Here is a 24,849-nt window from a genome sequence, read left to right as displayed (position 1 = left end):
ACAAATAAATTATAGTATATTCATTCATTTGGTGACATGCTATCAATCAATTAAAATGTTAAATGAATGCATTAGATCTTTACCTATCAACACTGATACATATCGAACATATATTAAAATACTGAGTAGCCAAAGGATATATGCTGTATATTACCACTGATGTAAATTTGAAAACCTCAAAACTACTACTGTATATTATTTATTAACACCTGAATTTGCAATAAACATAGAAGCCACACCACCACTTCATCTGGAAAAGGAAGAAAGGAAAGGAGGTAGATAAGGGATACAAGAAGGTTTCTACTGTTTAGAAATACTTATCTTAAGAAAAAAAGAGACTAGAGCAAATATGTCAAAATGTCAAAATGTGTCAAATCTGATTATGGGTACATGATTCTGTTTTGTGCTCTTTTTTGCATTCTTTAAAATGTTTCTCCTGTTTCATAAGGGTAAAAACCTCAAGAATATCTTTTGTCTCTGATGTCCCCAGTCTGTGACAAGTTCTAGAATCCCAAGAATTTTCCAAGGGTTTGTCTAGTGTCCCACATGAGGGAGCCAGACCCTAAAGCTGCAAGTGTGCTGACCTCAATCATTCTGTAGGTTTCCTGGGCTATTTGGTTCTCACCTCCCACCCTCGACTAGCACCTGCTGAGGTGTCTAAACTGAAAGCCTGTTGGTCCTGATCCTTGCTGCTTTTATGGAGTCCTGCAATAGTTTTCCTAGTTGGGAGGAAGACAGGCATCCCTCAGTTTCACTCCTAGATGAGCACTTATAGCCAAAATTCATTATTTCAGGCTCCAAGTATGATGGCCTTGAACTACGTAACATATAGGTCTACCCTTTTCCCTTCCTGTCATGCTGGAACAGCTTCAGTAGCAATACAATGTGCCTGAAATCAGCCATACCCTCTCATCTGCCATGATCCCAAGATCCCTGAAATGACCCTGTTCTCACTGTGGGCAAGTGAGTACTGGTTCTTCTCTACTTTTAGGTGTTCCTTGAGGCTGTGGCTTCCCACCTCTGTTGTCATCACTGCTAGTTCCCATTACGGAAGTGAGGGGTGGGTCAGGGGAAGGGTAGGAAAAACTAGAGGTTCTGTGGAATTATTTGCACCTGACAGGCCTGGTTACATAATATGTGGGGCTCCATGCAAAATTAAAACATTGAGTTTTTTTGTTTATGAACCAATTGTGGAGCCCTGTGTGACTGCATGGATCACACATCTATGAAGCTGGTTCTGGCACCTAGCCTACTTCCTTAGCTGTGGTGAGTTCTCTTGCCTCTTCAAAAATAGTCCCTCTAACCTACCTTCACCTACCAGTCAGATACCTCAAAAGATAAAATCTCTCCATCCTCATTCACAAAGACCACTTCATGGGCAGTGGATGACTGGCTGTACAAATACCCATGATCTTTGTTTCCATGGTTAATAATAGGAAACAAAGAAGGAAAAATAGTCTAAAGCTGATATATTTCCCAAGGTCTAGGCTAGCTATCATATGTTGAACGTTTACTATGCACCAGAAACTGAACTAAGAACTTCATACACATTATCTCATTTAATTCTGACAGAAATTTTGTATGTAGATTTTTTTTTTTAGCAGTTTTGTTTTAGCTGAATTCTTATTCTCTCATTCCCTTTTCTAGAAAAGAAAAGAATCTGAATGGTCCATTGACTCAAGAGTATGATTGGTTAACGTTGAACGATATTGATTAAAGACCCACTGTTCAGAGGACTAGATACTATGAGAAGAGTCACAAGATGTAAATTTCTCACGAAGTTTGTACATGCTCTGAGGACATGGCACTTATAAGCATACATATCAATACATTGTGTGGTGGGCATTAGGACTGTTCACAGATATTCTCTTTTTTTTTCTGGCACATGATAGGACTGTTCTGTACCACCTGCTTATGACCACATGACTTATTTTTTCAATAGAATGTGAATCAGAAGTGATGTGTGTTATTTAAGAGAGGAACTATTAAAATTCTGTTTCTCTGCTACCTGTCTTTCCCTCTCCCATGGAAATCAATAGCACTCCGGACTGTGACTGTTCTGTCATCTGCGGCTCCAAAGTGAGAATAGCAACAATGTAGAGCAAAGCTCCTAGATGACCTGTGGGGGACATAGAGTATTGTGAAATAATCCTTTGTTGTTTGAAGACATTGAGGATTTGGGTATTGCTTGTTATTGCAGCATAACCTAATCTATCCTGGTTCATATGAAAGGAACCAATGCTAAGCGGAGACAGTCCTATCATATCATTTATTGCAATAGAAAATGATTTAGTCGCAGATAGCCTGACCAGAAACACCAAATCAACTGTTCATATTTGACCTATCTTTCAACTTCCAACCAAAATATGATAACAATAGTACAACACACATCTAGTGTTTACTATAGGCCACTGTTCAAAATGCTTTATGAATATTTACCCATTTAGTCCTCATGACAACCCTGTAAATAAGGTATTTTTATCTTCCTTTTACAGAGAAGGAAATAAGCATAGAGAGGTTACATTGCCCAAGATCATACAGTTAATAAGCAAGGGGAGCTGGAATTTGAACTTCAGGAGTCTGATTCCCAAATGCCTACCTTTGACTACAAAGTTCTACTTCCTCTGTGTAATTCAAAACTTAAACCAATTCTGGGAGCACAAAAGCTGCTTCAGAGTTGTAGAGAATATAGATTGCTCACCTCCTCCTCATGCAAGTCATCCCTCTCCTACCTGCCCCTTTGCATTCAGCAATAGTACTCTGGTTCCTTTGAGTAATTCCCTCTCCTCCACTTTCAGTCAACATGGCTTGGATGGGGTTGACACAAGTCCTGCCCTAAGGATACATCTGGATTGCCTTAAACCAGCCAGCCTGTTTCCTCCCTTGGATTGGTTTGGGGATTAGAGTCAGTGTGAGGATAGGTTAGCTGGTGTTTCTAGGGAAAGGAAGGTTTCTTTCTCTACCACTGTAATTGGCAGAGTGTGAGTGTGAAGCCTGCATCTGCAGCCACCTTAAAGCTCTGAGGGACATGCTGGAAATTCACAGAGCTTGAAATAGAACCAACCCACAGGAAGCAAAACCAAGAGCCAGATGCTACTGTCACTGTTTGAACCCTGAATCAAGCCACACCTGAAGGCAGCTGTACCTGTGGACTTTTGAGTTTTATGAGCCAATTAATTTCTCTTTTTACCTCAATCCATTTTGAGTTGGTTTTCCTGTCACCTACAGCAAAAAAAAAAAAAAAAAAAAGAAAAGAAAAGAAAAAAAAGTCTGAACCTATGGAAAAGTAAACAAAATGAACAAGAGCAACAATAAAACACACAACAATCTACGAGAGAAATAAACTATTCATTTCTGCTTGAGGGATGAAGATCAATCTGAATTATCAAAATGACTGAATCTAACATTATTAAACAGCAAGACAAATAACAAAAAAGCAACTATATTTCATCGACTTTGAGAAATCTCTAAAAATGTATTTAATTGCAAAGAGAGGCATCCTGTAGATCTTAAATAACCTGCTATACATTTTTTTAAAAAGCAAATGGCTAAGAATTATTTCTAACTGGCATCTTTAGACATTGTTGGAATACAAGAAACACTGTTCAAACACCATTTTAAAACTTGCTGGGTTTACTTGTTAGGATGGCTAAGATGCATTCTGTTACACCATTAGGCCTTCTTTGTAAAAAAAAATAATAATTCTAGAGACCCTTTCATGGCAGAAATTATTATTTGTTGGTCAAATGACCCAAAGTGCCTATGAATTTAATAAAGTCTTTAAGTCATTTTTAATTTTATCTATCACAATAGCATGTATGTACATTTGGAAATTAGTCACGTAAGGATGTACGGCTCAGTTCACAGTTATGCATATCCTATATATGGATCCTCAGGGCATTAAATAACTGTAATATTCCCTCCCCAACTGATGCCAAAGCCCAGTTTCTTTCTAAACTTTCCAATTATTACAGTCGCTGATTTGGTATGATCTACAACAGGAGTTTGAAATGTTTTTCTCTACAGGCCCACATAGTAAATAGTTTATGCTTCATGGGTCATGTTGCAACCACTCAACTCCATTGTTGTAGCCTGAAAGCAACCACAGGCAACACACGAACAAGCAAGCATGGCTGTTCTCCAAAGAATGTTTATTTCCAAAAACAGGTGGCTGGCCAGGTTTGGCTCAGAGGCCATGGTCTGTCTACACCTTATCTAAAATAACATTTTACTACTTTAGATGTGTTGAGAAGTTTCCTCAAACCTTGAGATTCTTGTTCCCTAAGTTGGAGTGGTTTCATGTGGCCAGATCATTTGACTTGGGGAAGAAAGCAAATAACCCGAATCAAACGTCCTATTTCTTCCAGTTAGTGCTAACTATGATTACTAGTCATTGTCAAATGAAGAGAGTATAAAAATAACAATTTAACACGTGCCAGAACTGTGCTGTCTGTTTTATTTATACGACATCCTTGAGTACTTACAACACCACCAGAAAAGATGACTATGTAGAGATAGAAAACCCTCATGGGAAAAAGAAAATTTATAGGTGTGAGACAATGAGTACAATGGAAAGAACATGAGTTTTGGACAGATAAGACTTAATTTCGAGTCCTGGCTTCACTTCTCCATTCCATGTGACCTTGGCCAGATTTTATACCTCTCTTTGAGTTTCCTCATTCATAATTGAAAATATAAAATTATATGAGAAAATTATGTTGTAATTGTAATTTATAATATTACCTATCTTTTACAGACATGGTAAGCGTTTTTGAAGTGAACAAAAAAAGCATGTAGCACTGGAACATGGTAAGCACTCATTAAACCTGAGCCATTCCATGTGTTACATATAATGATAAAGTGACTTGCTGAAGGTCACATAGTAGTATGGGTGGAATTAGGATTGGCACTCCACCCCGACTGACTTCAAAGCTTGTGAACTTGCTACTCATTGCACCGCCTCCCAGCTGTAAATTTGAAGTGGTGTATTCGACTCATCCATGGAAATTGCTCAATGTATTAAAATATGAAATCTCCAAAGTCAGTCACAAGAGGTGAGTCATCTCTGTTGGGCCATGGGAGCTGGGTGCATGTTTCTGGAAGTAAACATGACGTACCCAGCATATCCTGTGGCTGACGCTGCCATGTAATACTCGATTTGTCTTTCTTCAGCACGCAGACACTATGGGAAATAACTCGTGACTTTTAAGTCTAGTTCAGATTCTCTTGGCTGCCAAATTCCGAAACAGCCATAAAATGTGATTTGCACTCTTAGCCTCTCAGGAATCTCTCCGTTACCTCAGAGAATCTGGCCACAGACAGGACTCAGAGTGGAAATCGCCCAACCTCTCCTCTATCACTCTCTTGAAAGAGACAGATCCGATCAGCATCTCTCAACTGTGGTTAATGAGGTATCTTTGGCTATGTCAAGAACATTCTCAAACAAGGTACGTTCAATGTATACATTTTAGAGTTGGAAATGAATGGAGAGAACATCTGGATCTACACTCTCATTTTTCAAATGTGAAAGTCAAGGCTCAGGGAAGTTAAATAACAAATCCAACTCTTCTAGATTCCAGTCCCTGATCATTTCCCCACCCTAAATATCATCTGGGGCGGGGAGAGGGAGAGGGACACTTAAACCAGGGTTACCAGATTTAGCAAATAAAAATACAGGATGCCCAGTTAAATTTGAATTTCAGTTAAATAACAAATACGTTAAAAATATAAACATGTCCCATGCAATAGTTGGGACAATGTTTGCAACATATTTATGCTAAATAATTATTCTTTATCTGAAATTCAAATTTAACTGGACATCCTGTATTTCACCTGGCACCTAGTTAAATCAAATAAGCAATGCCAAATTTCTACCTTCTGAAAAATATTTGAAACTGTCAAGTTAGAATCTGGCTTAAGTGGAATTAAAAAAAAAAAAGAACAAAAAGAAAAACCCTGAGTAGCCAGGAAGAACTCAGGTGAAAATAATCAATGACTAGAAATGAAGTTAATGAAACCTAAGAAGAACAAGGAAGAAAGAAGAAGAAAAGGAAGAAGGCAAAAAAAAAAAAAAAAAAAAAAAACAGACCCTCTAGAAGGTCTTGCCTTTATCTGAATCAGCTTGACAAAATAATGTTCAACCTACCGTATTTTTCTTCTGTCCCCCATTCACCACTTGTTCTTCCTGCTTCAATGTTACTTTCCCTGCCATGTACAGCTACCTTCCTTCTTCTCTGCTAAAATTGTATTATATTTAAATTGTAAATTTTAAGTCAAAGCCATATATTTAGATAATTTAAAACTCGAAGAGTACTGAAAAGCTTAGAAAGAAAAGCTCTAGTCCTTTTCCCCACCTCTTGGTTCTTTTGAGGCACCTAAATTAGGGTAGCCAAATTTAGCAAATAAAGATACAAGATGCTCAGTTAAATTTGAACTGCAGGTAAACAATAAATACCTTTAAATATAAACATGTTCCATGCAATCGTTGGGACAATGTTTGCAATGTACTTATATTAAATAATGATTCTTTATCTGAAATTCAAATTTAACTAGGTATCCTGCATTTTATCTGTCAAACCTAGCCTAAGTCAAATATGCCATGCTAAGATTTCTGTCTTGCAAAAATATTTGAAAAACCACTTTTAAACTTCATATCTATTTCAAAGGTGACCAGCAGTTCCTGTTTCCCCAAAACTGAGAGGTTTCCTGAGGTGGGGGGACAGTTAGTGGTAAAACCAAGGTAGTCTCAGACAAATGTGTATTATTTGTTGGTCACCCCATTTCTTATGTTAAAGATATTTCCATCTCACTAAACAATAAACCTTATTTTTGCTTATCAGTTTGAGACACTATCGTTAATTTCCTACTTTGAGAGGTAAGTATCTGCTTTGGTTATTTTTAAAGGGTTGGTACAAAACCGTTTCCATATAGCACAAGTTCACCAATTTGGCCTAAAAGCCTTCAGAGAGTAGCTCAGAGAGAATGTTTTCTCTAATCAGAGAAAACAAGAATCACGTTGTGTGAGTGTCAAGTTGCCATTTTATTGTCCCACTGAAATACTTTCCCCCACCTAGGAATCCTTTTAAATTTTCTTAACTTTAATTGCCTTTTTCCCCCCACAAAGAAGTCAATTTAAATTAAGCAGAATCCATCACTGTGATAATTTTTTAATGAGTAAAGATAATGTACTCTACAGAAATTGAAATGAGGTGTTCCCAGGATCATTTGCAAAGTCTTGCAAAGTCCTCCTAAGAGTCAGCTGAAATTAATGAATCTCAGAGTCTCAGGACCGTCAATGCCATATAACTGAGGTCTAGGTTCAATGGAAAACACACACATACAATAATAATAGTTACACTTTCTAATTTGAGCATTTACCTCCTTTCGTTCCAAGATACTGAGGAATTTTATAAACATTAATTAAGCTCACAGGTATGATTTACTAGATTAACTCACTGATAGCCATCAAGGACTGTTTAATAGAGCTGGATCAAAAAGAGGAATAAATTAACATCCCAGGAAGATTTCCATGCTGGGGTGGAGCCCCCAGTATTGGAGGGAAGGTCAAGAAAAGAGATGTGCTCCTTAGCTCAAACTTCTTGAACTAACTCTGGTCTCAATACATAGTGACCACAGTTTGATGTGTCCTAATCTCCATTGAAAAATATCTCCTCCACAGCTTATTTGAGGCTCTCTTTACTGCTTCATCCTCATTCTTCCACTAGGTGTCAAAGACAAACAATGGCTTCTGAAACAGGTGACCTTCAGTTCAACAAAAGAGGTTACTATGTTTTGTGGAGATCTGAACAGGTGTTTGGTGATGCTTTTAGGGTAGAAGAGACAGTCGTGGTACTGATCCAAAAACTAGGTTTTATTTTATAGGTTACTCAAGCCCTTCTTGGATGGATGGTAGGGTAGGGAAAAGATTTTTGGTCCTGTACTGTGAGCAATATGTTGTCTCGATAGATTCCTTTGTCTTAAGAAGGCAAATGGCTGCAAATTAAAATAAATTCTCAATAATAGTTTTCAATAATAGATTAGTTTACAGAGATACAAAGAGAATTTCCATTATCCACCCTGTGAATTGAAGGGATAGATTAGCAAGGATAATACAAGAACAGTAAACTAAGTGATGTTTTATAGGCTTGTTTTAGCAAGCCCTGAATCAAGAGGGGATCAAATGTGAGGAGATTGGGGAATTGGAAACCCAAATTCTTTCTCGTAAGGTATGAGATTCTAAAACAGAGCTAGAACTGTAGACTTTAACCTTTTTCCTCCAGGATAAGCAAATTCAACCCCCTAACTATACAGATGATACATTTGAGTTCTGGAGAATTAAAGTGACTTGAATAATTTAAGAAAGCTAATTAGTGGCAGATCCAGGATGGGAGCCCATGTGTCTCTCCTAATTCCTGTACCTCTGCTATAAAACCACATGGATATGTTGACTGTTTCCTTCTAACATTGCATTGGCTGAAAGCATTTTCTGGAGACAGAAACAAGAGGCAAGTTTGCTTATCTGACAGACATAAAACAAGGGGAACAATTAGTGTAGCTTTCTTGGGAAGGTGACAGTGATTTTAAAAAACAGCCTATTAAATATGCAAAGCAATGGAGGAAGGCAGCCAAATGTCATAGGTAATCCAGAAGGAGAATAATTCACCTTTGGGCAACAGAATTTGCTATTATCTGTAATGTTTAAGCCAATGTTCAACATGAGATATCAATTCCCACATTTTTAGCAATCCAAGAAGCTTAGATGGCTATATTATTAGAAAAAAAAAAGAGTGACAAGAATTATAATATTTAAGGAAACACTAGGTTGATCTTGGTAGAAAGATGGAAATAGTAAAGGCTCATGAATAATAGTGTCTGAATTTGAAGAACCCTAAGCAGAAATTACATCTACAATTCCCCAAGCAAATAACCATCCAACTACAGATCAACTCCATAAAAATAGGGAACTCATTAATTTAGGTGGCAGGCCCTTTCCTTGTTAGGTAGGTTGTATCATTAGCATGCTCTTCAGTACACTGAGTCAATATACTGCTCCCCTATGATAACTGTTGATGAATAACTGTTGTTCTATAGTTCAGTTCTACAAATATTTGAGGTCTGTTATTTTTCAAGTTGTACTGAGTTTTCTCCATTGGTTCTCCTTCCTGAACACTGTCTGTGATCCATTCTCTGCCTTGTATGCCCTAGTATAGGTCCCAGGAAACTAAACCTTATAGAGAGAAACACAGGCTCTCTTGCCACCTGATTCCCATTTCGGTTTGGTCAAAGGAAAGGACCAAGAGGAACTTGGAGATCAGAAGGAAAAAGAGGTAGGGAATTTCCTTCTTGCTGTTTACTGGTATCTACATTTTTGGTTGTATTTATGTCCTTTTGTGACTATGGTTCCTGTCCAATAGTCCTTCCTCCATGAATCCCTTAACCTTGTCTACACCTTTGTAAGCTGCCACTTCATTAAAGTCCCTTGAATTATCTGAGCTGGATTCTGTTTCCTGCTAAGACTTTTGTTGATATACAGGTTAAAGAAGCATTCTCTGTTTCTGGAACTTACAGGTTAAAGAAGCATTCTCTGTTTCTGGAACTTCTCCTCAATTAATATGTTTTTTGGACATTCTCATTATTTCGGCTGCTTTCATTTGGTCACAGTCTAATTGTACAAGTCCTTCCTAAAGAGTTTCACCTGTAATGTGGGCCAGAGCATTTCATATTTAATCTATTAGCGCATCACTTTAATCTCCCTTGCTAATGATGTCCTTTCTCTATTAATTCATGTTGTATCTTTCTCTTTTTTTCTGTCTTACACTGGTGCCTCACCTGGAGCTTGCATTCAATTCAACTCCCAGATCTTTTTTTTTAATGTGATTTTTCTATTAAGCCAGGTCTCTCTCATATTCCATATTTTACTCCTTGTCAGGAGACTGAATTATTCAAAAGGTCTGGCCCTGGTGTTAACATGCTGGTCCTGTATGGTGACAGAGCACAGGGGCACACTATTTTAAAAAAACTGTTAGAAAAGAACATTTTAGTTTCTCTTGTCCTAGACTCTGTTTGCTCTCAGAGACTGTGTCATGAAATTTTCATGAACATTAACTTCCTTTGACTTTCCATGGCCTTGTCTCTCCTGGGCCCTGTCTTTTCTTGATTATCTTGGGTTTTGTTAACTACTTTTCCTTTTTCTCCTCCATTAGTTTCAATGTTTCCCAACATTCTCTCTAAGGCTTTTGTCACTTCTTTGCAGAACAAAGAATGCACACCTACCAATGGGCTACTTCGCACTCAGCACTGGGTAAGTCACTTTCCAATCAATCATCTCCAAAACCATCTGAAATATTGTGTTCTTACTTGATCAATTAAGAACTTGACCTTATGCCCTGAAGAATCTAAGAAGTGAGAGGTTCTACCTCATAGAAGTGAGCCAGACCATGTAGATGGTGGGCTCTCAGGGCAGGTTGGCCTGGGTGATCCACAATGACCTCTCTGTTTATATCACCACACAGTAATAAGAGAGGAATGTAAAGAAAACACATTGTACATGTAGATAGTAGAATGGCTTCCCAAGAGGGACACTAAGCTACTTTTATTGCTGTTACTGACCAGCATTGTCATTTTATAAGTAGATTTGTCTGAGGGTTTTATTGGTAATATATTTGGGCACAGGGTTGATTTCTTATATTTCATGAGAATAGATTATTAAACATTCCCACCCTGAAGAAATGTTATTTTCTTTACTACATTAATATTTTGTTAAAGAAAGAGGATTACAGCATTATTTACAGTTACTGACCTGTGGATTAATAGGAAACACTGCTCTTTAAATACAGTAATAACATGTTAGTTACTGAGAAAACTGAGGCCTGAGAGGTAGAGAAATTCTGATGAACATAAACAAATTGGGTATAAGAATGAAAAGCAAATCATTTTTATAGCAAATGCATATGAGCAAACCTGGAATAATACTATTTTCTAATTGTCAATAACTATCACCCATAGATTAACAGATTTTTATAATACGTGATAGAAATAGAATACTATGTATTGCCTATTAAAATTGGCAAGCAAAATAGAAGCTCCAATATTCCAGAATTTCTTGAAAAGAAAATTGGGGGAAGGGGAGAATACACACACATACACACACACACACGGACACACTCACAAAATAAAACGTACTATGCCAAGCCCACACTGTAATTTATCAACTGGGAAGGAAATTGGCATGTCTTTTCCTGCTGATTTATTGGTTAATTCCAACAATTCATTGTAGAAAAGGCCACCAATGAATTACAGTGTGGGAAAAAAATTAAGCGGAGCATTTAGAAAGGTGTTTCAGAATACAGCCTTTAGAAACAACTTACATAGCTATTTTACCACCAGTCCCAAAGCAATTGGTGCATGTGAAATGCAGTATACAGTTACAGAAAAAACACCAAAAAATGCCATGCATACTGCTTCCCATATTTAGAAGAATATGCCGTGTCACATGAAGATTAGACTTCCCCTTTATCTTTAAGCTAGAATCAGATAACATTAGATCTCTCTTACTATTTGTTATAGAAATCATGTTGGAAGGGCAGTAACAAACATGAACTATGTTAGCAAAGTCAGTGATGGACACTCTACTTTAGTGATAGAGACATTCATCTTTTAGTCCAAGGGGGATAGGAACTTTTGTGGGGTAGAACAAAATGCTGAAATCTTGCATTACAAAAATCAGGATACACTACCATCCATCCTGTGTCCCAGCCCTAACCCCAAGGATCCAAGGCTAATAGAAGAAAGGAATTTCTCCATCAACAGTTTCATTTCTAATTTCTCAAACCTGGTTTAATCAGCTGGTTGCCCTTCTTTGTTTTCAAAGAGGAGTCTCTTTGAAATGATTAAAGATACGTGTGGTGGTTAATTTTATGCATCCACTTGACTGGGTCTTAGCACACAGATGTTTGGTCAAACATTATTCTAGATATTGCTCTGAGGTTTTTCTTTGTTTTTGTGTTTTGGATGAGGTTGATATTTAAACTGTAGATTTTGAGTGAAGTAGATTACCCTCCATAGTATGAATGGACCTCATCCAATCAGTTGAAGGCCCGAATAGAACAAAAGACTGACCTCCCTGAGCAAGAGAGAATTTTCTGGCAGGCTGCCTTTGGACTTCAACTGCAACATCAGCTCTTCCCTGGGCCTCTCATGTGACAGCCTTTGAACTTAAACTGTAGCATCGACTCATCCTGGGACTCCAATCTGCCAGACCACTGCAGATTTTGGACTTGCCAGCCTCTATAATCACATGAGCCAATTCCTCAAAATAAATATCTCTCTCCAGACACACACATTTTATTAGTTCTGTTTCTCTGGAGAACGCTGACTAATACAATGTACAAAGTAAATTGTTGCTTAAAACTCTAGAAAACATAGTGGATGTAATTTATAGAGTTAATGTTGGAAGTCAGGAATAATACACTCTTCATAGTCTCTTGTTATTATTTTTCAGTGGGAAAGGAAGATAAGAGAAAGTATATACTGAGTGCTTACTATGTGCCAGACATTATGTTTATTTATTTACTTGTTTGTTTATTTTTAGAGACACCATTGGCTCCTCACAATATTTCTATGAAGAAGGTATTACTTCTAACATATAGATAAGAAAAAGGGGACCTGAGGGAATTAAGCTACTTTCCAGTGGCCACATAGCTAGTGTGGAGCTTCTGTGGAGATGTCTGACTCCAAAGTCTATATATATTATGTTTATTTGAGTGAGTACTTTTTCTATTTTTTATGCTGTTTTCTCATGTGACATGATAGATACTGCTAGAAGCACATCTGTACACTAAAGTGCTCCTTTGTAGAGTGAAAAACACCTTTTTTTTAGAGCTACTATGCACTAGGCACTGTGCCACTTTTCCTGTATCATCTCTAATCCTCATTTTAACCCTGTCAGCGAGGTAACAGTGCTTCTATTTGAAGCACCCAGGGATACTGAGGCTTAGAGAAATCATATAACAGACCCCAGGTTACACAGCCAAGCTGGGGTTCACTACCGGGTTTATCTGATTCCAAAATCCAGCCTCTTAACTCCTATACTACGCCTCGTGCACATTTCCTAAGGATTCTGCGTCAGTGTGTACCCCTAAATCATAACCCTTGGTTTTCAGACAAAAGAACATCCATGTTGTTGAATTTTTTTTCTCACTGGCTCAAGGAAACAGCAGAAGGGTTTCTATGCTGCAGCATGCTATTTTCTGAATGGAAAAGAAAAAAAAAAAAAAAACAGAAATGTTTCCTAAATAAAGTACAGAATATGTGCTATAAATTCTAACATGGTCTTTCTATTGACAGCCGAGTCTAGGGTTGCCTGAGCCACAACACTCTACTTTATGTTGCAGCAGCAGAGACTTCACAGCAGGACTCCTTAAGTCTTTCTGCTTTGCTCCTACAAAGTGATCAATAAGCATCCTCCTTCCCTTTTTTATGTCCCTTTTGGTTATGTTTACTTGGTCTAAAAAACAAAGGGGAAATAAGCCCATTGTTGGGGGGTTTTCCCCTACTGGCCCTGTTTCCTAATCACACCAGGATGTTATTGTCCAAAGCCACATTCACGTTTAGAAACAAAGAGAAATGGAATAAAACTTCAAGAAAAAGATACGAAAATGATGCTGCAATAAAGGTGAATTCCTGTGGATAGGCAAAATGTGGATACTCCTTCTGGATGTTTGTAAATGGACAGAGAAACCTGTCTTGCCTCAGAAACTCAGAAGCAATGATGTGCTTCTTGATGTATATGCCTCTGTAGACTTCAGGAAGGTGAGCCCATTTTTTACTGAGGGAGAGTGACAGAAATCTATCAACCTGGCTTATCATCCCACAATTACAGCAATTTATAGTGTGCTTCTTGCAAGGTCATCTGCACCTGCAACCAAACAAAAGCACTCTCTCTGCCTTTGTTTCGAAGCGACCTGATGGGCTCACTGCAACTCAAGTTATCCAGGATATTTTTCAATTAATTTGCAGTCACTTAGGCTTAGCATCACACAAGTCTGGCATATATCACGTTTTTCTTTGACTGGAAACACTGGAGTGTCTCAACCCCCATGTTTCAGAAAAACTGCTTTACCTTTTTCTTTTAAAGTCACTTCATTCAGCTTTTTCTTTTGTCTTGAGTTAAGAAACTTGTCATGAGAAAAAAATTTTTTTGTGATTTCAAGAAGGACCTTTCCATTCTGATAAACTGTCTATATTTTTCTATCACCACCCGAAATTGTCTGAAGCAATTAAAAGCATGGCTAATTCTTCTGAAAGGAGGATGAAACCTCTGCATTCAGAAGGAGACTCTTCTGGTACAGCATTGGGCACCAGAGTCTGGGTCTTCAACCCCCAGTGGGGATATGTGGAGACAAGGACTGAAATTTTTAGGTCAAAAATGCACTCATGAACATTTATTATAAAAGAAGGAACTAGAATGCTTAGTAGTAGGGCCTTTCCTTCTCCACCCTTGTTTGTCTTCAGCGTTTTGCTTTCCAGAAAATCTTTTTTTATGACTACGGGTTGCAGTGCCTGCCTGGCCTCCCTGTGCTGCTGGCTCTGCCGGCAGGAGCTTCTGGTCTGTTTTCCAAAGCGCTAAACTCATCTGATCATTTTCCATCTCACAGTGCAGGTTCTCAGAGACTCACAAATCCACCACCCTGTTGCCCTTCAGATTTGAGGAGAAATGTGTCATTCAAACACCTCCTTGCTGAGAGGCTTTTTCAATCTATTCGACCCACTGGGGCCACAAGGAAGGTTTTACTTTTTGTCTTTTCCAATCCCTATCCCCACCACTGTCCTGCCCCTCTGTTCCCCTGTCCCCCCCCCACCCATTTCAACTTTGACTCGCTTTCTCTGTGATTTTTTTCTGTCATCTTCTCTCAGTGCTTTGTGGGGAAGTGTAGCTGTGTGGTTTGGAGGCAGTATGAGCTCTGATGTCAGACACATCTGGATTCAAATCCCGGCTTCATGACTGAACTTCTGCCTTCTCCGTCTCTCCATTTGTAACTGTTCCTCCTTCATAGCAAAGGTGCACTCAGATGTGGAAAGTGCTTAGTACAAGACATACTCACATATTTTTAACAAACATATGTGGTAGAAATTAATCTTTACTCAGGCACTTTTCCTCTGATCTCTTTTCTTCCTCCATTTTTAATTTTATTTGTGTTTTTATGAAATCACAGGTTGCATGTCCTGTGATTTAAATTAAAATACTTACCACTAGTGAAATGGATCCTAAAAATCTGGGAAACAAAGCACGCCGTGCAATGTATGAGTTTTACAGTGGAGAAAACTGACACCCCTGGACATACCCTCAAGATCAGAGTTAGAAGATTTCTTCTCCCATCTCCTGGGTCTTGTTAGATGGAGGCAACAATAGGACAGACTGTTTTTGGAGTGTCTGGGATTGGCAGACCAGCTGTTATGTGAAATGTAATTGGTGCCACAGATCTGGATGAGCAATGAATCAAGTCCAGGGAGTTACGTAGGCAGGGCTGGGGAAGGTGGGCAGCATCGGGAGGTGGGCAGCATCCGGTTGCTGAAGTAAATCCTCCTTCCCTAAGCCAAGGTGAGCAGACCTGAGGATGCGGATTCCAGGGAGCAAAATGTTTGCTCTTATCTCTGTTATTTCCTTTGGGTTATGTGCACTCCTAGCTCTATATGTGACCACAGTAGCCAGAAACTTTACATTTTTACAAGCATACACACATCTGCAATCTATATTGCTAGTTAGATCCACCAGAAGCCCCATAGATGACTTCTCAGTGCCTGCGGATACTGGGTTAAGAACTCCATCTAACTCTCAAGTAGTTACTCATTTACTAGTTTTTCGTAGACAGCTTAAAATATTCCAAAGACTTTCCAATGTCCTTTCCCATTAGTTTATACCAATCACACAACCTCTTCTTGACTAATTTCATTTCTCAGAGACATCAAAAAGATAAAAAGTATATTCTGGCTGAAGAAAAAATGTGTTGCTTCCCTTGATGGATTCCTCTCTTTACTTTCAATAGGACTAATTTTTCACAGATGAAGAAATGAGGCCCTGTGAGCTAAAATGACTTGCCCAAGTTTATGTAGGTAGTGGATTAGTGGGTGAGCTAGATCCAGACTCCTGACTCCTAACCCAGGAATTCTTCCCTCTCCCTGTTGTTCCCTTTCTCTGCCTCCCGCCTCCCTCCATATTGATGATGGGGTAGCAATGGGAGTTCCAGCCATAGATTTGCTTCCCTTGATAGTATGGAATAACCAGCAAGGTAACCACAGTGCACACAGACAGTATACCACCATGCCCTAGCATATGCATGGCATTTTTTCCTTGCTGAATTTGGATCAGACTCAGTACCTTTTCCACCAGGTATCCAGGTATTTTTCTACAAATTGATTGGAGTTGTCATGTGACCACGCTCACCTAAATTTCATTTAGTCTACTATTCCCAGCTTCCCATGGACCAAAGACTGGGCCATATGGCTAGTTCTACCCAATGTATAATGAGTAGAAGTGATGTGTGTCACTTTTGGGCAACGGCAATTGAAAGCTGATGTGCTTCCCCCATCTACTCTTTATTTATTGTGACAATCTTAGAGGTCAGGTATTCCAGGATGCATGACTTAAAATGGAAGATGGCTGCTGTTTCTGAACCAAACTCAGTCTCTTTACCCACATGCAACAGAAAGTCCAACACCAAAACACCAGGTTTTTGTAGAAAGGCTTGTTGTGGATTGACTGGCAAGGAGACAGGAGGCAACACCCAAATCTGTCCCCCTGAGCTGGATAGTGGAGCAGGTTTTTTAGGTAGAGGGTAATGAGATATGGTCTGATTGGATCCTGCAATGAAGTGATGCTGGGAGGTGTGATCTGACTGGATCATACCAGAGGGTGATGCCAGGGCTCAATCTGATTGGATCATGGATCACGCCAGCATGTGGTGTTCACGTCTTAACTCAAACCCTGTTCTTTGGTCCAAGTACCTAGGTTCTGCCCATGGCTGTGCACTTCACTCATCTGGGTATGCTCAGGTTACATAACTTGCAACGTGGGTTCCATGGCAACTGAAAAACAAGTCACCATTTTATTACACAAAATTGAACCAGATTAGGCTGGTTCTGCAGGTACACTGCCTCATGTGTGCAAATATTTTACATGATACTCCTCTAATGGGAAGCACCACTGAGCTTTAGGCTTTATCTATCGGAGCAGAAGAATCAGACCTAATCTGATGAGTGAAACACGTAAGATAGACCTTCTTTGCTGTTCCTCCTGGTTATTGAAAAGGTAAAGCAGCAAACTTTAATTAACATGGTCAGCTGTGGGTAAACAGAGTCAGCTTTCTGCATCCAGAGTGCCAAGGACTCAAGTCTGCAGGCATCCTATGTCCATCCATACTTGAAGTTGTGACTGCTTCCCTTGATGGATTCCTCTCTTTACTTTCAATAGGACTAATTTTTCACAGATGAAGAAATGAGGCCCTGTGAGCTAAAATGACTTGCCCAAGTTTATGTAGGTAGTGGATTAGTGGGTGAGCTAGATCCAGACTCCTGACTCCTAACCCAGGAATTCTTCCCTCTCCCTGTTGTTCCCTTTCTCTGCCTCCCGCCTCCCTCCATATTGATGATGGGGTAGCAATGGGAGTTCCAGCCATAGATTTGCTTCCCTTGATAGTATGGAATAACCAGCAAGGTAACCACAGTGCACACACTCTAAATTACAAGACCATTAGTCTTAGGAATTATCTTTAAATCTGAAAGTTCTGCTTCCTAAGAAGGCCTCCTTGTTTTTTAATCCTACCCTAAACTAGTCATTGAGTTTAGCAAGCAAAGATCCTCATTGTAGCATCAGACATGACTTTCTCTTCTCCTTGATTGATTGATTAATTAGTTATGTGTACTTGGGTCCAGCAGGGAGCCCAGTGACAGCTGTGACATGAAAATTACCAGAAAGTTACAAAAATATGGAGCAGTGTTGACTTGCTAAAATGTAGAATCAGGGATTGATTAGAAACAGACACGTATAACGATCACATCTTGAAATTACCTGTCACTACTGAGGCCTGGAGAAGAATCCTTTTGGTTAGGATGAATTATTTTAGCTCCTATCTAATCACCTGCAAAGAAACTAGTGAACATTCTCTATTCTTATTTCAACTTGTTTTTATGGTCTGGAATCCTAGAGTTTAGAACAACAACTCCTGTAGAGACAAAATGATTTTTGAAAAACTCAAAACCCAGTCCCATCATTTCTTGCTTAAAAATCCTCCAATGGTGTCCCATTGCTCTTAGAAATAAGACAAACTGCTGAACATGGTCTTTAAGGCCCCATCCTGTTAGCCTTCAGCTTCCTCTCAGCCTCATCATGTATTCCCTTTCCTGCCCTCTGGCCACACTGATCCCTTCAGTTGTCACCACAGCCCACACTCACCACAGGGCCTTGGCACATGCTCTTTCCCCTTTCTGAAATTCTCTCCCTTATCAACTCATTCTTATTCTTTAGGTTTTATCTCATGTCACCGTATTGAGAGTGCCTTCCCTTATCTCCTGATAGATCATATGTCTCTATTAAAGACTCTTTTGGTATCATGTGCCTCCCTTCATGGCACTGTCACACCTATAATTTTACCACGTGTGTGTTTGTGTGTGTGTGTATGTATGTTTATATTCATTCAGAGAATTAAATTTTTCCCCCTAGTTAGAAAGTTAAGTTCCACAAGGACTGTGCCTTGCCTCTGTTTTCTGCTTTCAATATTTTCCCCAGCAGTGTGTTCCCCTGGCACAGAGCAGGCCCTCAATTTATATTTGATGAATAAGTAAATGAATAGTTAATTGACTCAAAACTATCGCCTGGTATAAATTTAGTAGAAATCACAATCCGGCATTTTTCTTGAACACTTTGAACAAAGACAGTGTATAAGCAGACAAGAATCTTAAAAGAATCCAAAGCTTAGTGTGATTTCTAAGCAGCAGATTTCCTGATGCACAAATAAAACAGTAACTAAAAATTCCATCCTTCAGATTTCACCAGTGTGATTCTTAGATGGCTTAGCAAACCTGAAGCATTCATAATTCAGAAGAATCTGAAAGTTGTCTGGTACCTTGCATGCTCAATAAAAGGATCACTTTTATGCTCAACAATTTCTTCTGACTGCAATACTGCTATGAGCAAAAGGACACATATATTAATAATGTTCAGTTGCATCAGTCAGGGTCCCAACAGGAAGCACTTGGCTCTCTCAAAAGGTATTAACTAGAGAACATTTAATGAAGAGACAATTTAGAGAGACATGGGCAGGCTTCAGGGAACCAACAAAGCATGGTGAAGCACCCAGGAATTAGCAACAGTTGGGAGCTGTTACTGTCCCAAGGCCTGGAAAAGCAAGAGAAAGGAATGGTGTTAGAGAAATCTTATGAAAATGGGTGCTCTAGAGAGGGGCTGCCTATCAGGAACTGTTGCCATTCCAACTGTAGCCATAGAAGAATGCAGCCACTACCCGATCCCTAAAAGGAGCAGCAAAGACAGGGAGGAATAAATTCTGGAACATCTGTTTCTTCCTGCCCTACAATCTACTGGCAAACCCAACTAGAAGCCAGAGGTGAGGAAGTTGGGGAATGCAGTCTAGAGAGGTCAGTTTCTGTGGGCCCCGAGCAAGGCAGAGAAGTATGAGGATGGATTTATGAAGGGATGAGGAGGGCAAAGAGAAAATGGCCAGCATGCCTTTTATTTATAGAGCACTTACTGTGTGCCACTGTTTCAAATTCTACATGTATTAATTCAAGCAGTCTTCACTGTAACCTCATGGGGTAAGTGCCAATATTTTCCCCCTATTATAGAGGAGGAAACTGAAACATAAAGAGGTTAACTAACTTGCCCAAAGCCACACAGCTTGTTAGTTGGTGGTGAAACTAAAATTTAAACCCAGGCATTCTGATGCCAGAGCCATTCACTTCACCAGCATGTGAGACTTCAGAAGAAGAATTCTAATTTGAGGGTGAAGATTTAAGGCTGTGCTTGTGCCAGGAACAAATCACCAGTGCAGGGGGCCTGGAAGAAACAGACTCAAACTTTTTCTCAGTACTAGAATAAATATTTTAGAGTTTGGGGGGCGGGGGAGGAAACAACACAATTTATTATTATACATCAGGATTTTTTTCTTCAATAAGTTGATGTTTCGGGTTACTAACTACTAACTGCAGTGGCCATACTCAAATATATGAACAATAATTAGGCAGGATGATGAAGGATGTAGTTGAAGCTTAACTCAGAAAGAAAAATATCTGCAAGTGTGTCAGCAACATCTAGCCAAACATTCATATTAGGGATGGAGTTAAAGAATTTTAAGTAGTAGGAAATAACACATCCAAGGTTTGTAAGTCTCATATTCATCCCTTTGGTCCCACGACTTCGATACTTTATCTAGAAGTGAGTAACACGGCTAATATCTGATGTAAGTTTGAGAGTCGAAAGTCTGAAAACAAAATAACATCAATCGTATCTTGTTGCTATATTAAATAATTTACTGTTTTTAATTCTTTTTGCTGTAATTCTAGAAAATACAGATACACAAAAGGAAAAAAATAAAAACCAACTACAATTGTACCACTTAGGGAAAAAATAACTGTGTGGTTGGAATGTCATCCTAGTCTTTCTTCTGTTTGTGTCTCTGTGTATTTACAAAGTTGAGATCATATTGAACGTATTGCTTTCAATTGTATTTTACCTATAGTGAAATGAAATTTGCATGCCATTTTTCCTCAGGATATTACCAATAATGAGGTTTTCTTTTATAGAGATAGACCACATTTTATCTACTCAACCCTCTACTGCTGGACATTTAGACTGCTTTCAGTTTTTATGGTAAACAGCATGCTCACAAGCAAACATTTGTATATATACTTGTAGAGAATATAACCATGAAGTTATAGTTACTTTTTCTATTTGAACATTCCAGACACCACTTACCAAAAGACTGGGATTTTCCTTAATATTTGGATGTCTTACATAGTTAGATTTGGAGGATGACAGGCCTGAGATAATTTAATGAAATTGGCTGGGCTCACCAATATACCCCAGAAGCTTTAATATATGCTCTAAAATCTGGTTAAAAATATCAATTTCTTTCTTAGTTAACTGAAGTTAATACTGGATAATTTTCTTAAAGACCCTAAAATTTTGTTTTAATCAAGCTCAGGTCAGAATCATCTTTCTGCTAGAAAACGAACAAACAAACAAAAAAACTACACACGGCAGACTGAGCATTTTTAGTTAAGGAAGTGTGGCTAATGAAAGCAGACCTCTTTGTTTCATTTGCCACACAATGCAGTAGCTAGCTGTATTAGGTTGCCAAAAAAAAAAAAAAAAAAAAAAAAAAAGGCTCATAGACCTGTAAGTCTATAAAAAGAATGTATCACATACTGTGGTGGCTTCTATCTGAAGTCCTGAAGGCATTTTTAGATGCTTGAGCAGTTCAGTCATAAGATGAAAGGACTTTGATCTTTCCTGCTAACTTAGCATGAAAATAAATTTAAAAACTTGGCCCTTTATGATAATAGTATTAATTCTAAGCAAATGCACCAGCAAAATTCAGAGACACCCCAGCATTCTAAATTGTCAAGTAAAATATATGGGTGGCGGCACGAGGGGGAAGAGATCTAATTTCTCAATCAAAGGGAGAGACATCCAATTATCAAGGTAAAGGATACTTTGCCGTTTGGTATAAACGCTGAGAAAAGGTGTCCTCCCAGATCTTGGTACAGGTTTTCTGTTTGTGGAACAGGGCTCAAGCTGTCTGTATGCTACTAATTATGACATTTTATTCCATTTCCTCATTTCAAAGACTCTTTGTCAAAGTCTTTTAGAAAAGTTTTGCTTGGCTAGCCACTATTTAAGACACAAAATGAGGAACGTGTCTTCCTCCAAGAAAAGTAAAATAATAAAAACCTACTGTGTGCTAGCTTTTGTATGAATCATGTCCTTAAGCCTACAAGGACAAAAGGAGAAAGAATTGTCTGAGAATCCCAGAGCTAAAAACACATCTGCCTGGTCACACAGCTAGAAAGTGGCAGGGTTACGTTTTTAATAAAGTCTATCTGACCCTAAAACTAATGATATTTTGAATACAATAGGCATACCACATAGTAACATATGTAGGTGTACACCCTATTGCAATATACTATTGTCGCAGACATTTGAGCTTTGTTTGGCTGTCTCGCATTCGATCATACTCCTCCCCAACTTCCTTTTGGGTGGAAGTCCTCTTTGAATGTCAGTTTAATGGTAAGGCAGTTCTTATTACCTCCCACTAGAGAAGTCTAGGAGATCATATTCCTTTTCATCCCCCCGGGACACCTGGGAAACAGTGACCAAGGTGCCTTTGTGATTCTTATTCTCAGAACTTTGGTTCTTTGGTGACTCAGTCAGAGGGAATGTTCAGAGGTTGTGTGCATCACAGCAGTAGGTGTGGCTTGGGGACCAGACATTTCCTTCGATAAGACATAGTTTCCTCTCCAGCCGCCAGAGTCATTTCATGATGGTGTATTTTCTATGCTAGGTCCTCCAGCCTCCCATTGATTCTGTAACTTGCTCTTCCTTCCAATAAATCCTCTTTTGCTAAGTAGCCAGCGTTGGTTTCTAAGGTTTCCAACCAAGAGTCTCAAGAGATACGAGTTTTCTTAGACTCAGTAACAGGCCAGAAAATAACCAAGAACCTTTACATGGCACTGAAATCTATAACATAGTTTCAAGGGACCCTCTGCAAATTATTTCTGGGATATTAACAGCAATATATCCATTCAGATCAATAAGAAGTAGACAAATTATTAGGGCCAAGTATGGTGTTAGTGATTACCTTCACACTTTAACCCATCATATTAGGGCTGTCCCCCTTGACCACTTAGAATTTTACAACTTTAAGGAACCCTGGTGATCATCTAGACTAACACCCTCATTTCCCTTTTATAAGGCCACTCCCTCATCAGCCATAAGAAGGATATCACATTCTCTTTACCCTTTGGACTTCAATATTCACAGTGTCACTTCCAAGGCTTCCATTGTCCCTTTTGAACATTAGCCCAAAGTTATTAAGCTTAATGCACAGTTGCTTAATGCATAGAGAATGACAAAAGGGTCACAGAGGGAAATCTATGCTTCTCATTTATTTTGTTTTGTGAGACTTTACTTTCAAGTGGCCTTTCCTGCTAAGTCTGAGGAATTTTATTTAAAAATAATAATGAAAGGAGAGGAGGAATATGTCATCAAGAAAAAAAAGCTGAAATAAAATCTGCAAATCATTTAAATGATTTAGAATGGCAAAAGATAACTAACTGAAAAACAGAGAAAACAGCAACAGTTCATAATTCTACCTGGCAGCCTAAGGCAGCCTGAAATATGGGTCTGACAAGCTGTCACAGAGGCTGATACTCTTGGGAATGCCTTATTAGGAGTTTACTATGAAATGATTATATGCTCCAGTTAAACAGTCTGCATGTGTCCGCAGACTGCGATGGCGGGCACACACTCAGGAGCCAGGCATGCTGGGAACGGGAGAGCCAAAGTTTCTGTTGGCAACAGCGAAAGCGCTGGGACTGACCAGGAGAGGCTGGTTGAGATTTGGCAGCTGGTACTCATAAAAGCAGTTGTACGGCTTGAAACACAGTGTCCAAAGGATATTGTAAGCTTAGAAGCAGCGAGGGAACTGTTTGAGGGAGGCCAGAGTTGAAACTTTCAGGAAGTTGTAACTGCCAGGGAAGACAGAATTCTTCCCTGGATCTTGAGATTGTAGAGCAGGTAGAAAGATTCCAGTCTCAGGCCGAGGGTCTAAGAAGGAGTTAGCAGGCTATCAGGGACCCAGACAGTCAGACGAGATCCAAGTCAGAGTTTTTGTCCTAGAGACAGATGGGTGCTAAGGACTGTAGGCCACTGGATTCAAACTCCATCTTGGCCACTGATTAGGTGACTGGCTTTGGTACTACTTAATCCTTTTGAACATGAGTGTCCTCATCTGTAAAGTGGTAATAACAGCAGTACTTACCTCATAGGGTTGTTATGAGGATTAAATGAAAGAAGCATTTAAGATACCGAGCTCATAGTGTTTAAGAAATGTTAGCTATTATATTAGTGGGGAAGACTATGGAAAGGGGTATAATTGTAGGTCCTTAAGTCTATAGTCTTGGAGGAGGAAACATTATAACTCAGAGGCTTTAAAGACTTCTTGTGTTATCCCTGCTATGACAGCTAATGAGCTTGATTGACCATATAATCTGATTCTAAAGCCTCAGGCTATATATACTTCCTGCTCTACTTCTAATTAACCCAGACACCGGGAAAAACCTGAGGCTGCTTCTCAGGTCTGTCAGGGAAAGCAGGAGACAGACAAGTCAAAAGCAGACCCCAAGTCAGGGCTCTATGTTGTGCCACTATCATTTTTGTCTTTGGAGATAAAGGTAGCTTTGATCTGATTGTTTCAAATAGATAATCACACAAATACCTCACCTGCCACAATTATTTCTAACTTTTTATTTTTGCATTATAATTCATATCTAATTTTAATACATGATCATGTTAGACAAATAAATGTCATCTTCCCCACCAATGTGATACTGGTGGGCAATGGGTTAACATTTCTCATCTGATTTGTTGACTGAGCTAGGTGAACTTGATCAGGCAATTTGTTAGGAGAGCTGAAATATAGTCAGGAACACTCTCTTGGCTTAGAGTTTGCATTTGTTTTTTCTTTTATCTTTTCCCCAGTCATAAATCTTGAATGGGAAAGAAAGTGAAAAGGGAATGAGGGAAAGAAAAAAAAAATGTATCATGCAGAGGGATGTCTC

At 38.9% G+C, this 24,849-nt stretch overlaps 1 long non-coding RNA gene across 1 annotated transcript in view; it reads left to right on the top strand.

Annotated features, from left to right (window-relative positions):
- Nucleotides 1-6,581: 6,581 nt before the first annotated feature.
- LOC107127294 (uncharacterized) overlaps nucleotides 6,582-24,849 on the top strand; it is a 31,615-nt gene continuing 13,347 nt past the window's right edge. The window contains exons 1-3 of the long non-coding RNA XR_001484958.4: nucleotides 6,582-9,326; nucleotides 10,253-10,300; nucleotides 12,590-12,627. This is a non-coding gene — a long non-coding RNA (uncharacterized lncRNA). The remainder of the gene's footprint in view (nucleotides 9,327-10,252; nucleotides 10,301-12,589; nucleotides 12,628-24,849) is intronic.

The sequence above is a fragment of the Macaca fascicularis genome, chromosome 14, assembly GCF_037993035.2.
Source record: "Macaca fascicularis isolate 582-1 chromosome 14, T2T-MFA8v1.1".
In the NCBI taxonomy this organism is placed as follows: domain Eukaryota; kingdom Metazoa; phylum Chordata; class Mammalia; order Primates; family Cercopithecidae; genus Macaca; species Macaca fascicularis.
Note: the sequence above shows the minus strand (reverse complement) of the source record. Positions and strands in the feature narration are given on the sequence as shown.